Genomic DNA, 15300 nt, shown 5'->3' with positions numbered 1-15300 from the left:
TATAATAACAGTTTATTTACTGATTTAATTAAACTCTACACAATCTAACCTACCTAAAAGTTTGTTTTTATAAGTTATGTAGGTAAGCATTCGTTTAATGTTGAAATGTTATCGTGATAAGGTAGTACAACCTATATCTAATATATTATGACAATAATAATAAGTAATAAAAAATTGTTTGGTTCAACTCACTACATCATTATGTTAATTAACAGTTTTGTAATGGAATCTTCTCTACACTGCAATAAGCCTATGTTTCTTAGATCATTAATTATGAGAAGATATTATAGTTTTAAATACACAAAATCACCTGTTACGTATACATATACTATACGTATACAAACTACAATTGTTCAGCTAAATGTTTCCTCTTTTAACCTAGCATTTGCCCGTTCACATGGATCTCAAACGCACGTGCGTTTAAGTCTCTCGTAAGCCTAGGAGAAAGACAAAAAGTACAACAATGAACTGATACGTTTTTAGTGGTGGTAACTGTAATTGAACACATGACATCGCCAATATATGTCCATAGACCGTCACACTACCGACTGAAAACCGACTCACGATATTGTAACACCGAAAACATATTATAAAACTCTTTTACCTACGACCGTTTTTTAAAGTAGCCATTTCAGTCCAGTTCTTAGAATTGAAAAGTTTCACTTTACAGCTGTTTACTTTCATATCCGCATAGTTTCATTTCATATCCGCATAGTTTTCTCATATCCACACAGGTAACGGACCAATGAGGTTCAAGTATTGAGAGAAAAGAATTAAAATTGTAATGCTTCGAACGTCAACTTATCAGCTGATCAGCTGATCAGTTGACCAATTTAATTGTTGATCCGACTTGTTCATGTTGATACTCGCGTATTCTTAATTAAGTTGGTGGAAGTCCAAAAATAAATGAAATATTTGCCGAATTGTACCTGATACAATATTATTTTTGGTAAGAATGCTGCTAGCAATGTAATATTTAACGAAGTTTAACAAACACGTAATTACAGGAAATCAGCTGATTATACAACAAGTCGTTGCATCACTTTCAGTGGCAATGACAATACACGAAAACATAACCTCTCTAAAAAGTTATCATTAGTGATTGTTAGTAATTAAATCCAGATTGATAGTAATTAAAAACGGTCGTAGGTAAAGTAGTGTACGCAACTCGCGTTAATAGTCTTTACGCAATCGTTGCGTAAACTACTATTCATAAATTAGGAAGGTAATACCTTAGTCTATGGCAATGAGTTCATATAAAACAAGCAATTTTACTTCTAAACTAAACCTATAAGCTTTAGTACTAGTATTATTCTATAAAAAAAGCTAGTAAATATATGTTTAGAATCAGTTAAGGTCAAACATTTCTACAAACTCAAGTCTCGCTTCGGTAGCCTTTTATACAGTTTACAAAGCAATTATTGTTAAGAGTTAAGGCGCTCTCCTTAATCAGAAGCATTTAAACTTCACCGATTTGTTGCTTTCTGCTTTCCAGTTATTATAAATGTATCTTTGAGAAGTTGACATTGCACAACTACTTTAACTGGCTGAGAACTTATATATTGCTAATAAATTTCTATGAATGCAGTTTCTTAACATTATACTTTGTAAGTAATTGTACAACTTCTTTTACATCTTTATATGGTTTTGACATAATCAGACCCCGTATGATAGTAAATGGAATTGATATAATTTAATAAACATTGAATACTTTGTGTTTAAGGGGCTACTTGGCCCAATCAGAGCGGAATACTCTGTCCTGAGAAACAGGGCTCAAATCCCTTCAATCATTAATTACTTTAAACCATGTGTTGATGATACTAGATGGTGCGCACTTTTAGTGGTAGCCACTATGTATAAAACAATACAAAATAGGACACCCAGAAGTGTTTTTTATTGGAAAACCCCCTCAACTACAATTCGTATGAAATTATTATTAATTAGTGTTATAACTGTTAAAACTCTGCAACATTTAAAATAAAGATTTTTCCTACAGTTAGGCCTACCTAATAATGTACATGTTCTCTCACTGATTTGAGAAAGCAAAGTGGCCAATTCGCTCATCAGTGAGACAATGTTAACATTGTCTCACTCTAATTACTTTGTCTCACTCACTCCAGATTTGCAACGTGAAGGCACGAAATAGTGAGCGCGTAACTTGCAGACAAGGTCGTATGCGCGCGAAATACGTTGGCAGCACTGGCTGTAAATCAGCTGGTCAGCTGTTGTACTGTTGTATCATTAAAATGTCATATCAAAAGTTCACTTCTGTGTAAAAATATAACACGTTTCTTTACCAATTTATTTGTTTTATGGTAACTGAAGAAAAATATAATGTGCAACTCGAGTGCAAAGTGCAATTTGCCTCACTCGAGAAACCATTCCTCACTCGTCTACGGCTCGTGAGTAAGTATTTCTCTCGAGTGAGTCAATTGCTCCCTTTGCTCCCTAGTTGCACAAATAACTATTAACTTTTGGTTCATTCCTCTAGGTTCCAGCCTACAATTATTGCTACATTACTTCAATCATAGATAAAGTAAATCTATTTCCATAGGGGGTGACGGCATTAATCATTAAAACTTAGATAAAATAAAATCCATTTGGGATTGGCGTACCACCAAACAACCCTGAAGTCCCGCGCTCTACCACTAGATCAGCGTAACCATGAACTTTTCAAATTATTATTTCTTTGCATTGAGTTAGTAAAGCTATACAACCCCTACTGTTTAAACGTCTGAATATAGTTTATTTCATATTTAAAGAGAAATCGTTAATTTCTTCAACCTGCAAAGATTAGAAACTACAAATATAATCAAATTCTCATACGTCCTCATCTTCAAAATTACACTTTATGAACGTTAAGCACGAAAATGGTTACTAAAGTACCAGTTGAATGCAGGAATTGTATAGAATTGTGCATTATGTTGGTTTGGCCATAGTGCTAGTGCAGGAGATAATCTGGGATTATCACTGTGTTTGATGGATGTATTCTCGACGTCCGACATGATCAGAATAGTCTTTCAATGCTTTTAAAAACGGCCCGTAAGATATTCATAGAAATACTTAACAATATGCATAATAGAAATAAAGGAATATTTATAGTTTTGTAACCAACAATTAAACAGCTGATTGTTTTAACTAACTAGCAGTGATGTTACCCAATGACCGCAGATATTGTTTGATAAACAGTATCTTAAAATTATTTTTTTTCCTTATTTATGAACCAATTTTCTTAAATTCGGTATCGCAGTAGTTGGGAAAATATTCCTTAATAAAAAAATAAAGGGTAGTTTTGTTTATATATGTAGCTTTTATATAGTTTAATTTTTGAAATTTTAAACGGTTCAAACATTTTCAACTACACTATATAAAATATATAAATTTTTTTCAAAATAGATCTTTTAATTATTAATCCATGCACTGTTATCAATTGTTTACAAAACCCCGTTGACAAAGAGAAAAACGTTTTCTAAAAAAGACAAAATGGTTGCTTTACGGAAAACTTTTGACTTCGGTAAATTTTTACATGGTATTTTAGTTCGTCTTTGATCCAGGAATAATACCTTGAAAGGTCGGCAGAGAGTTCGGGAACATCCTAAATACCTTGTATCGAATAGGACATATTTAATTTAACATAGGCCTAAACTGTCGTTTAGAAGATAAAATTCTATATTAAATGTAACACCATATACAATTTATTTTAGTCGGCAATCTTCAGTGAGAGACCATCAAAATAAAACGTCGTTGCTCATTTACCACTCATTGAAAAGGCTATTCGTGAATAACGGCTGATCTATTTAATTCCACTTAATTTCTTATTTTACTGCTTTTCATAAGTTCTTGGTCATCTATTTTGAACAATGCTAAGACGTAAACAACTTTATTTGCTGGATACCCTATTTGCATTGTTGAAAAACATAATTATTTAAATAATTTCCTTGAGTAGTTTGAGTATGTTATTCATTCAAACTTCAAAAATATACAGCAAGAAGCCTAGTGCTCCCTAGAGTCGTATGGAATGGAGTGTTTTACAAATTCAGCGGTTCTTATTAAATATCCACACGACAACCGTCTCACGGAAAGCAAGGGTCCCCTTGAGGAAGGGGTTGGTCTCCCTGCAACTGTCTAACTCGGCCGTTTATGTCTTAAAAATTGGATCATAAATAAGTTGTCTCATATTATATCATTAATAAGGGTAGCCTGTAACTTAACTCATCGTGTTATCTTAGTATTGAGGATAACTTTTCTAAAGGGTGTCCCAATAAGAACGCCGGATTTGAAATGTTAACAAACCATATATTTTCATGCTAAATGTACAATATGAAACATGAATCTTAAAGCTTAGTAGCTCCGATTAGTAATTGAGTATTATGTCTTGTAAGTGCCAACCAGCTGAGCTGAATACTGACAAGCTCGACATCTCTTGACAAAGTTTTCCATCACTTTTTCACACACTTCCTGTTGAATTCCATTAATGGCACGAATCATTTCCTCCTTCAAGTCTTGGATTGTTTGAGGGTTATTGGCGAAAACAAGCGACTTTAAATATCCCCAGAATAGAACTGAGCCAATTTATTCGAACTTAGAAATCAATCTTCGGACAGATGGCTCATTTGGTGCATTGTCCCGGCCGTAAATAGCGCGCAGCTTCCGTGCTTGTAGTGCACTTTATCTATGACCACGCGTTGATCCGTCGTGTAGCGATTCATGACTACAAATGGGACCTAATACTGATAACATCGCTGATAATTTGGGAATTTCTATTGAAATACAGATAAGGATAAGACGATCCTCAAATCCGGCGTTCTTACTGGGACACCCTTTACTTTACCGACCACATAAGATGTTTATGTTATATCCACCACACCACATTAGGTTAGGTTATTTGCACATTTTAAATACATTTACTTTCATTTAAAATGTTTAGTTACCCTAACCTAACTTAACCTAAACTGGCGTGGTCAGTATAATGGAAAAGTATCTAAAAAAGTATTTTCTGCCCAATTGTAAATGACTGCATAGATCCTTTCAGAAAAACGAACTTAATTGCTTGTATTTTTTTTTCGTTTCAGTAAGAAGTTAACATGTTTTTTAAATATTAAAGTTAGTAAGTCGTAGATTAAGAGAGGTATTAAAAAATAATTTCCAGAATATTAAAAATCAAAATTATTGGAAGGTTTTGTGTAAAATCACGATGAAAAGTATTACAAAATTAGTTAAAACCACTAATAGTTGAAGATCGATTAATAAGGCGTTGCAAATGAACTTTTCTTAGACTATAAATTAATTTATACTTTGGTATTATACGCAGTCCACCCTTATACAGCGCGCTGCGGTAGTGATGTTGGTTTGGGTTATCATATATAAACATTATGACTCATCTGGTATCGTTCAATTTATAACGAAACGAGGAAATTCCTACAAACATAACTTAACATAACCGCCGCAGTCTGATGTAAAATATGTGGCCTCCGTATAATACCAAAGTACCGATTAATTTTTCAGGGTAATTTTCGGTCATCCAATCCTCTCCCATTGGTTCCCTAAGTGTCGGTTAATCAAGAGTTAACTATATTTAATTTATAGGGTATATATTTATAGCGTACATATTTGTAAAATATTTAGAAATAACCGTTTGAGTTAGTCTGGAACATGGGTGTAAATTTAAAAACAACAGGTGCTGCTCTCAATCTTAATTGTAACAGTGGGTTCAGAATAGGATACTTAGCTCGTTAAGGTATAGATGTTGAAAAGAGTAGCAAAAGGTTAAATCACTAAAGAAAAAGTAAAAATATATTTACAAAAATACACATTTCATTGATTTACCAAATATAAATAGAATAATGAATACAACTCTACTTATTACTACGTTCCCAAATTTTCCATCGTTACCGTAATTATAATTTAATGAATGAACCAGAGGAATTGATTAAATTTTTGTAATTATTAAACCAAACAAACATAGGTTACAATATCGAAATCACAAACAAATTTCGGTATAAATTTTCTAAACAATTGGAACAAAGGACACCTGAGACGAAGGATAGATATCTTCAGTGATTCACGGCTTTTAAAATACTTTAACATTTCAAAAATAAAATCTTCTCCCTTAGCCTAAAAAATAAAACACTTTGGTGGTTCAAATTCAGACCCAAACGAATTGAAAATTAAGGAATTACAAAACAGTTCTTAACGAACGAGCAATTAATATACACCATTTACGCATAAATATGTCTAGTTAGCTATAGTAAGTAATTTTTTTTAAATATGTTATTAATTTTAACCTTGTCATGGTTTTTTCTCAGCCATTACACATGGTATTGAAGTCTGGGGTGGTTCCTTCCAGTGCAGTTAGTATCCTTAATGGATACTCCATTCATGTAGAGGAGTCTTCCGGGTGCAAACCCTTATAAAATTGCCTCCAATATTCATCCACAGAGCAATAATGTCGGCAGTCAATCATCTAATAGATATTAGACCGGTTGGTCAATGCCATAGATAGATACCCCACTAGGCATGGAGGAGATCTTCGTACTCCTTGTCATCGTCTGACGCTCTCGGAAAGGAATACAAATTTTTCTGGACCCTTCTTCTATAGTACAGCTTTCTAAAACAACCAAGCTCCCAAACAATTTTCCAAGCTTCCTGAAACAGTAAAACAGCGCAATTCAAGGTTGGGTTCTAATGGTTTTGGGAAACAGCTGAGGAGATATCTAGTGGTAGGCGAGTTTTGCACTATACATAAATTCCTGTCCACCTGATTGTATTAACATGGCATTTTAATTTATTTGTACACATCTTTTATTTAATAAATATGCTAACTGATAAATCGTTTGTTTATATAATTTACTAGACTACTTAAGTACTGTCTTTGACGACTGAGATGTACATTGTATTTGTACTTATTCATGAACAATTACATATAATGGTCCATTTTTTCATTATTAACCTATTATAATGTTCTATGAGATATTCAGTAGCTATTATATGGCTAGGTAGGTTAGTGTATCTAATGCTCATCAGATAATTAAGGGGCATCTGGTTCGGTGCTGATAAAATATCAGTAGCTTTTTAATTGTTGACCAAAACTGTACCCAACTAGTATTATATTGTCTATAGAAACAGCTGATCTTAGTCAGTAGCAGCACTATAATTTTTATTTATTAAGCACTTAACATTCAAAAATCATTCCTTTAAAATATACACCCTGGTTGTTTAAATATACTCTTAGATACATGCACAAGATCCTAAATGCGCCTAAGTCATATTTATGAGAGGTTAGGTCAGATTGACTATTGGATACTGAAGTAGACATCCTATCTATATTGACAAGCTGCTGCAATTTTTTTTATTAAAAAGAGCATAGTTGTCGTCACAGAATACGCTAGTGTCTAAAATGCAATTTTCTACCTTTTTTGTGTTGCAGACTTAGTTGATGGGACATAACAGTTGCTATAGATCAAGCTTCTATTATTTTTTTTATTTATTATTTTTTCTATTATTATTATTTTTATAATTAAAAAAAAACTGATCAAGTCGTAAAGTACTGATAAGTCGTTCCATCAGTTTGACTTAGTGAAAAACATCATGTATTTGACAGAAATAGGTAACATAGATCAGCACAGTCTGTCTGGTGGTTCACATCAACTACGACAATTTTGATTTTATAACTAGCGACAGCTTTAACATGAGATGAAATGTCTAGTTGTATCAATAGTCAAAGATAGGACCGACCATTGCGAAGTTAGAGTTATAACTTGGTTCAATTTCCCTGGTTTGGTCACTGGGCGGAACATTAGATGTCCTTGTGTTAGGCTGAATGGTGAAGCTGTATTTTATCATAAGAATTTAAATCAAGTGACCGACATAGCTCAAAGAGCCTTAGATGTTCTAAAGGAAATTAAATAGAGGGGTTTAATGGTGTTCTCTTCCTTGATTTAGGTAGGTGTAGAGTTTAATGTTTATCTGATAATAGCTAAATACTGTATTATCAAATATAGGTTTGTTGCTAGCCTAGGGTGACCCCTTTATCGTCTCGCGTCTTGGACTTCAGTGCCAAAGTACGGCGGGTTCGATTCCCGGCACATCCACAAAACTTAAATGGGTTCGGACCACGTTCCTTTAAAAGCATTTCAATTGACTTCATAAAAAATACCACTGGCGTATACACAAGAAAAAAATAAATAATTCAGCAATTCTCAGTTTATTAATATTCCTCTCCTTAATGAATTTAATTGAACCATATGAACACCGTGGATTATTCAATGTTACCATTTCTAGTATGTTTATTACTTTCTCCCTCTGTATACAGTATATGAGAAAATATTGTTTTCGTCGAAATTTTCGAGTTTTTGGTGGAAAATCCGTTTTGGGTCCATCTGAAAACAAGTAGTTTACGATGTGGTGTACGGGTGTGTACAGAGCTGAAGGATTTCATATTAAGCTTTCCTCGAAAGCTAACACTTTATGGCAAAATACAAGAAGTTTTAGATAGTTTTAAATTGCTTTATTGAGCTTCATTGGATATGTTAATACTAGAAGAAAAGAGCGAAGATCAGAACTATGGTTTGGTAGTTTAGGCTTGATTAACACTGAAATTTGATGTTATGGATACGCAAAACTGTTTTCTTAGGTAGGGAGGATTGAGTAGAAAAAGCTTGGTAAAAAATCAAGAAGTTTTCATCTTTGCAGGTCTGACATTAAGATGACTCAACATTAAGCAAAACTTAAAAGGTTATTTGCTATCCACAACAAAATGTTATGATATGTTTCTAAACTCAACATGGTGTTTCGCAAGCGCAAACTCAAAGAGCATGTATATGTGTTTAATTGCATCAAATTTACCAAATGATAAACAGTAAATTAAAAAGCCTTCATTATTTGATAATATGTAAATAAATAAACATATTGTGGCGTAACGCTAATTCCCAGATTTCTGATGGCAGTCTTGCTTTATTAGTATATTTAACTTTACAGCTTTACCACCCTTCCATTTCCCTCAAAGACCTATAAAAGTAATGCTATCTCTTTCGTTTAAGGCCAGATTTCTTGGCAGGGACTAACTTTACTTAAAGAGTTCTTCCGGTGCGTTCTTGTTTAAATAATTCTACTGCCTCTCTTACTCTTACATAATATTTTCAAGACAACATTTTAATTTAACAATTACAAAGCACACTTTTTATCTCCCAAATTTCACATCCTAAGACGCTAGGAAACTATAGGCTCATATTTAATAAATTTTGAAGTTTTAGCGAATTTTCCGTGTATGGAATACGCCATTACCGTAGGTCTCGTGGTTAGACCTGGTTCCGGGACCTATATTTTTTTCGATTTGAGGTCACCAGAGGCCACAATGCGTTCGAATTAACATATATACATCAAATTAATTTATGAACGTTTATGCCAAAAAGTAGGTTCACCGGAACCTAGGTGAAACCAGGTTCAGCGGACTATGGAAACGGGGGTTTATGGCGCAAAAATTGTGTTTTCACATTTTGTTCCTACATTTATTTCCAAACGATTTTAGAGCTAAAAACATATAATTTAGTATATTGTAGCGTTGTTATGCGCGTTATGGTTGAGGAGAAAACAATTTGAATATAGAATTCCCATGTTATTCTTATGGAGAAACGTATTTTTATTAAATTCGGAAAATCTATTTATTTCATACTGTTGCGGGCTTAGCAGGTTCTTTACAAATAAAACTTGGCGATTTTATAATAACTATTTATTTACACTAATTATTCAATATTTACAGATATTACAATTACCTAACACCTAACTAACCCTATCTAAACCTAGCTAAAGCCTATTCTAATTTACAATGTTTCTACTTACAGCTAGCCTCTACAGGATTTATCACTTCTGTTACAACACTGTCACTACACTGTCACTAGAGTCACTACACTGTTACTCTCACTGTCACTACACTGTCACTGCCACTAGCACTAGCACTGGTCACTAACACCGACACGCGCTTGCTGCGACGATTCTCGGAAGGCTCAACTCAACTCAACTCCCGTGTGCCGGAAGACGGTCCCTTATATAAGTTTGCCGTGGAACATTCTGGAGACCCCTTGTAGCCTAGACAAAGGTGTTTACGCCGTAGAAGTGTAGAAGGTTCTAGGGCCCCTATTGAGGTAGTCCGTTGACATGGGCCTATTGTCTATCAGTGGTGCGCTAGGAAAAACCCGTGTAAACAAACAACCCTTTTGAGACGGCGCCTGGCTATTGTTGCGCGGGGCTCCTGACTTGTAACACTACCCCCTCCTTAAGACTGTTCTGTCCCAGAACAGATTTCCCCTGAAGCTTGCGATCTTCTGGTCCACCGGAGGTTCCCCACGGGTTGTATACGCAGACCACAATTTCGATGCCAGTGTCCTTAAAAAGTTCCTGCACCATATTTCTCACAATCCTCCATTCCAGTCCGTCATAACCACATCCCAGCCTGGGAATAGCAAGCTTTTTGATTCCAATCCGAAGAAGCTTGTCTCGCAGGTCTTGTAGGCTTTTCTTCAACGATTCGTAGGAGGGCTTCTTACTTGACGTTTCCTTCGTAACGAGGTAGAACAAATGCTGGCCGTTGCGCTTCAGGTGAAGAGTCGTGCCAATGGTGGGGCTCTGCCGCTCAAGATCTTCGGTCCCTCCAAACTTTTTCCTGAAGACTGTGGCTATACCTCGCGACGCTCTCAGGTCTTCTGCTACGCAGTGTGCCAAGGCATATTCCACTGGCAAGGTGAAGAGGTCCTTGTATAACGGCCTCGGTTCTTCATTTCCACGTTTCTCAGGCACGGCGTCTTTTGGCTCGGTCGACAGGTTACGAACTTGTTGTTCCTCTCTTTGGCCATGATCTCCTTTGTAGCGTGCTAGCCTGTTGAAATGGACTATCTTTGGTTTGCCGTTTGGTTGCCTCTTAATCCGGTAGATGACGTCATTTAAACGGGAAATAACTTCATAGGGTCCTTCCCATGAGTTCTGGAGTTTAGGTGAATAACCACGACGCCTTCGAGGATTATGTAGCCACACGAGATCACCAGGTGTGAACCCTCCTTTCTCGGCCTTCACGTCGTACCTTTCCTTCATCCTGTCACTTTCTCCAGATATGTTGCGACGTACTTTCTCGTCCATCATCTTCCCGTTCTTTGACAAGGGAGCCACATCCTGCCACGATGATCTTCCTTTATTGTCCATCTTCCACTGCATAATGCGCCTTAGGTCTGGGTCCCCCTTCCGGTCCTCTGAAAGCTTCTTCTCGTCCTTTTCGTCGTTAATGACGATCACACGACGAACCGATGCACTGTAGTCTTCCTTGCGCGCACAATGATTGCCACTGTTTCCACATTGTCTTCTGAAGAGTGCATCCGCCTTCTTATGGCCCGGCCCAGTGCGATGATTTGACTCGAAGTCATACTCCTGCTTCGATCCTGGAGGGATTGACTGAGGCTTAGTCCGGGGACGCCCCATCTCTCCGCAGTTCCAACAGCGTGCCTGCCGGTGACGATTTTTGAGTGCCTCCAGAACTCTCTCTACCAGGTCCTCGATGTCCAGTGGAGTTGTAGGTTCTGCGTCTGCCACACGGACTCGAGCCTGACCTCTCACCGACTGCCGTACAGCCTCGAACTCCAGTGCCTGTGTCAGTGCGTCACTCCGTGTCTTTGGTCTGGCGAGTTTCACTGCCTGTTGAGTCTCCGGTTCCCGTAGTCCGTCTAGGAATTTATCCACTGCCAAGCTCTCGTAGACATCATCCGTGACTGAGGGATAGGCGTTTCTCACCAGGCGAGCAATGTCGGCTTCGAACTCCTGGAGTGACTCGCTGGGCTTCTGGATCCGGTTCCGCAGCTGTGATCGGTAGAGCTGGTCCATATGTCGATGTCCAAAGCGCATGTCCAATTTTCTTACTAATCCTGCGAAATTCTTCCGCTCTGCCATTGGCATAGCATGCAGAACTGCTAACGCATCGCCCCGCAGTGCAAGACACAGCGTCGAAGCCTTTGTTTCCTCGGTCCACCCATGGACCATAGCCGCTGTCTCGAAGAGAAGCATGTAGTCCTCCCAGGGGGTTTTGCCATCGAAGTGAGGAACGATGTTCTGAGGGGCAACGGCAGCAATGGTGGGCGCTGGCTTGGAGATCGTATCTAGGGCGTTATCCTGCTGAAGTTCGCCAGTGCTAGCCGATGACGCAGGTGTGAAGCTCCCCGATGCAGCCATTTCCTGCCTAAGCTTAACTAACCTATTCTCTAGATTTTTTTCTATACAATTAAATTTCTCATCTATTTCATTCATCCTACTTTCTAAATCATCAACTTTGCTAGAATACTCATCTAACTTCTTTGTTTGAAGTTCATTGTTGGTGATGGTGAGTTAATGTTGTTCAAAGGTTTATTGCGGACATTTTCCATCACGAATGTAAAAAAACAATACACAACGTTTCGGGATCTGGAATCTGATCCCGTCTTCAGGTGAAAAAACTTAACTAACACATTACAACTAACAATACACAAACGCCCAACCTAAGTTGGAATACACTACCGAGGGTAGTAGTCAAAAAATATGCACTGTATAGCAGTCAAGTCATGATACAACATGCAATTAATAACAAAACACTATAATCTATAAAAGGTTTACGTACAAAAAACTCACACAATGGAACACTAACAACACCGTACGCTATGACTCCACCAATGAGACTGAACCAACATGGCTGACCAATCGGAAACACGGAGACAACAGAAATGGCTTCCGGTCCCTGGAAAAGTAAAACCAACAAAATGGCGGAGCGATGTACGATGCCGCAAGATGGGTGTTAATTATGTTTATTCATATCACGAGTTTTACTACGAGTTAACATAACGTGCGAATTTTGAGGAGAACTCGTTATTTCCCTATTTATTGAACAATTAAGTTCCCTATCCTTTAGTTCCTTGTTCAAAATGGGTAGCCAAAGTGGCCTTATTTCAACCGATGACTGACTGATTGGTTGGTCTGCTAATTTAATGTATGAGGCTTCAATGAGTTTACGTTTGAAAAAATGAGGTTCCTTATGGACAATTTTTGCCTCTTCAAAATTCATACGATGATTTTCGGACCAGCAATGATGAGCGATCTTAGATTTTTCCACTAAACCTTTTTTGGTGTTTTCTCTGTGTTCTTTGATTCTAATGTTCAACGGTCTTTTTGTCTCGCCATAGTAAGGCCTGGAACAATCATTGCAATTTATTCTGTAAACACAGTTTTTAGTATCCTGAGTGTCATTTTTGGGTTTTGTTTTGACGAGACTCTGCCTAAGTGTGTTTTGTGTCCTAAATGCTGTTTGCACATTAAATTTCCTAGCAACCCTTCTGATTTTTTCCGACAGTCCTGACACATACGGGATTGACATGTGGACGAGTTTTTCCTTGCGATTTTGTAAAGGTTCACGCGTAGCCCTATCTTTCTTGCATTTGTTTATAATGGATCGAGGGTATCCGTTACTAGCCAAATCCTGTTCTACTTTCTTAATTTCATCCTTTAACTCATCCTGATTGGAGCAAATGCTCTTAGCCCTGTCAAACAGAGAGTAAGCAACCCCCTCCTTGACAGAAATTTGGTGGTTTGATTGAAAGTTTAGATACTGCCCTGTGTGTGTCTTTTTTCTATAAACAGATGTTCTAAGACTGTTCAAATGCTTTTCTACGCACACGTCCAAAAAGGGGAGTTTGTTTTGTGATTCCACCTCCATGGTTAGTTTTATGGAGGATGAAACGCTATTAAGATGCTCTAAAAACTCATTCAATTTATCATCTCCATGAGGGAAAACCACGAAAGTGTCATCGACATATCTCCACCATATCCTCGGTTTGAGCCGAGCTGAAGCCAAAGCTTTTTGCTCAAACTCCTCCATAAAGATGTTGGCAAAGATAGGTGACAATGGTGACCCCATGGCCATACCCTCATCTTGACGGTATAATTTACCCTCTAATTGGAAATAGTTACATTGAGTACACAACTCCAAAAGTTCCATTATGACGTTAACAGGGAGTTTAGTTCTGTTTGCTAAAGTATCGTCGTTTGTGAGACGGGTCTCAATTATTTTTAGGGTTTCCGAAACGGGGACATTCGTAAACAGACTTTCAACATCGAAGCTGACCAGCTTGTCAGTATCAGCCAGTACGATAGATTTAGACTTTTCTACAAAATCTTTGGAGTTTTTGATAAACGAATCAGTGTTTCCTACTAAAGGCTTTAAAATGTCCAGAAGGACTTTAGACAATTCCCTACAAGCAGAATCACGGGAGCTAACTATTGGTCTCAGAGGAACGTTAGGTTTGTGGATCTTAGGTAACCCGTACATGTGTGGAATTTTGGAATGGTGTGGTGTCAACCGAGTCCTTTGTTTGTCGCTAAAAAACTTTTTGTGTTTTCTTAGAGTACTAGCGATTTTACGCTCGAAAGTTTCTGTGGGGTCTTTTTTCAATTGGGTGTATTGGCCAGATTGCAAAGTTTCTAACATTTTTTCTTCGTATGTCACAGTATCAAGAACTACCGTGGCATTCCCTTTATCCGCGGGCAAAATCTTTACAGTACCGTCTTTCCCAAGGACTGATACTGCTTTGGTTTCCTCTTTACTAAGATTAGGTTTAGGAGTAGGAATTTTCTTTAGTAAAATACTAGCTTCACAACGGAACTGATCCCCCTGAGACTCAGGTAACTGAGAAACAGCAGACTCAATCCCTGTCACAAAATCCAGCGTTTTAACTGATTTAGGAACAACGGAAAAATTTAGCCCTCTGCTCAAAACAGAAATCTCAACTGGGTTTAGAACTTTAGAAGACAGATTCACAACTTGGTTTTTTGCATCATCACACTGTGAAATTTGAGTATTCCTATCAATGTTATCGGGAGGTCTGAGATGTTGTAGTTTAGCCTTTTGCCTAGCCTTCACATTTTCCGATTCTTTGTTGAACCTATTTTGTATGCTTTGAAAAATGTTTTGAAAATCAGAACCTATTATTAGTGCCAATTCAGCTTTTGTGTTCTCAATAGAGCTTTTCAGAAGTCTTTTTTCTAAACGGTGGTGTTCAATTCTTTCATTGATTAGAGATTTAGAAGCTAAAGACATTATTTTGCTGGCTTTGAAACTTTTGTAAGGAGGCTTTAGGTAAAAACCTTTAGGTATCAAATTTTCACGTTTGCATTTCACAAGAAAGGTCAAATGGTTTGTGTGATTAGCCAATTTTAAATGCATTTGTTCCAATTCACTTATTTGATTACTCACTCCGGGTCCGTACCGAGAATCAATTCTTTGTTTGAAGTTCATTGTTG

Source organism: Macrosteles quadrilineatus, unplaced genomic scaffold (assembly GCF_028750875.1).
Source record: "Macrosteles quadrilineatus isolate MER2022 unplaced genomic scaffold, UCM_ALF_1.0 Scaffold_7__1_contigs__length_78375512, whole genome shotgun sequence".
In the NCBI taxonomy this organism is placed as follows: domain Eukaryota; kingdom Metazoa; phylum Arthropoda; class Insecta; order Hemiptera; family Cicadellidae; genus Macrosteles; species Macrosteles quadrilineatus.
Note: the sequence above shows the minus strand (reverse complement) of the source record.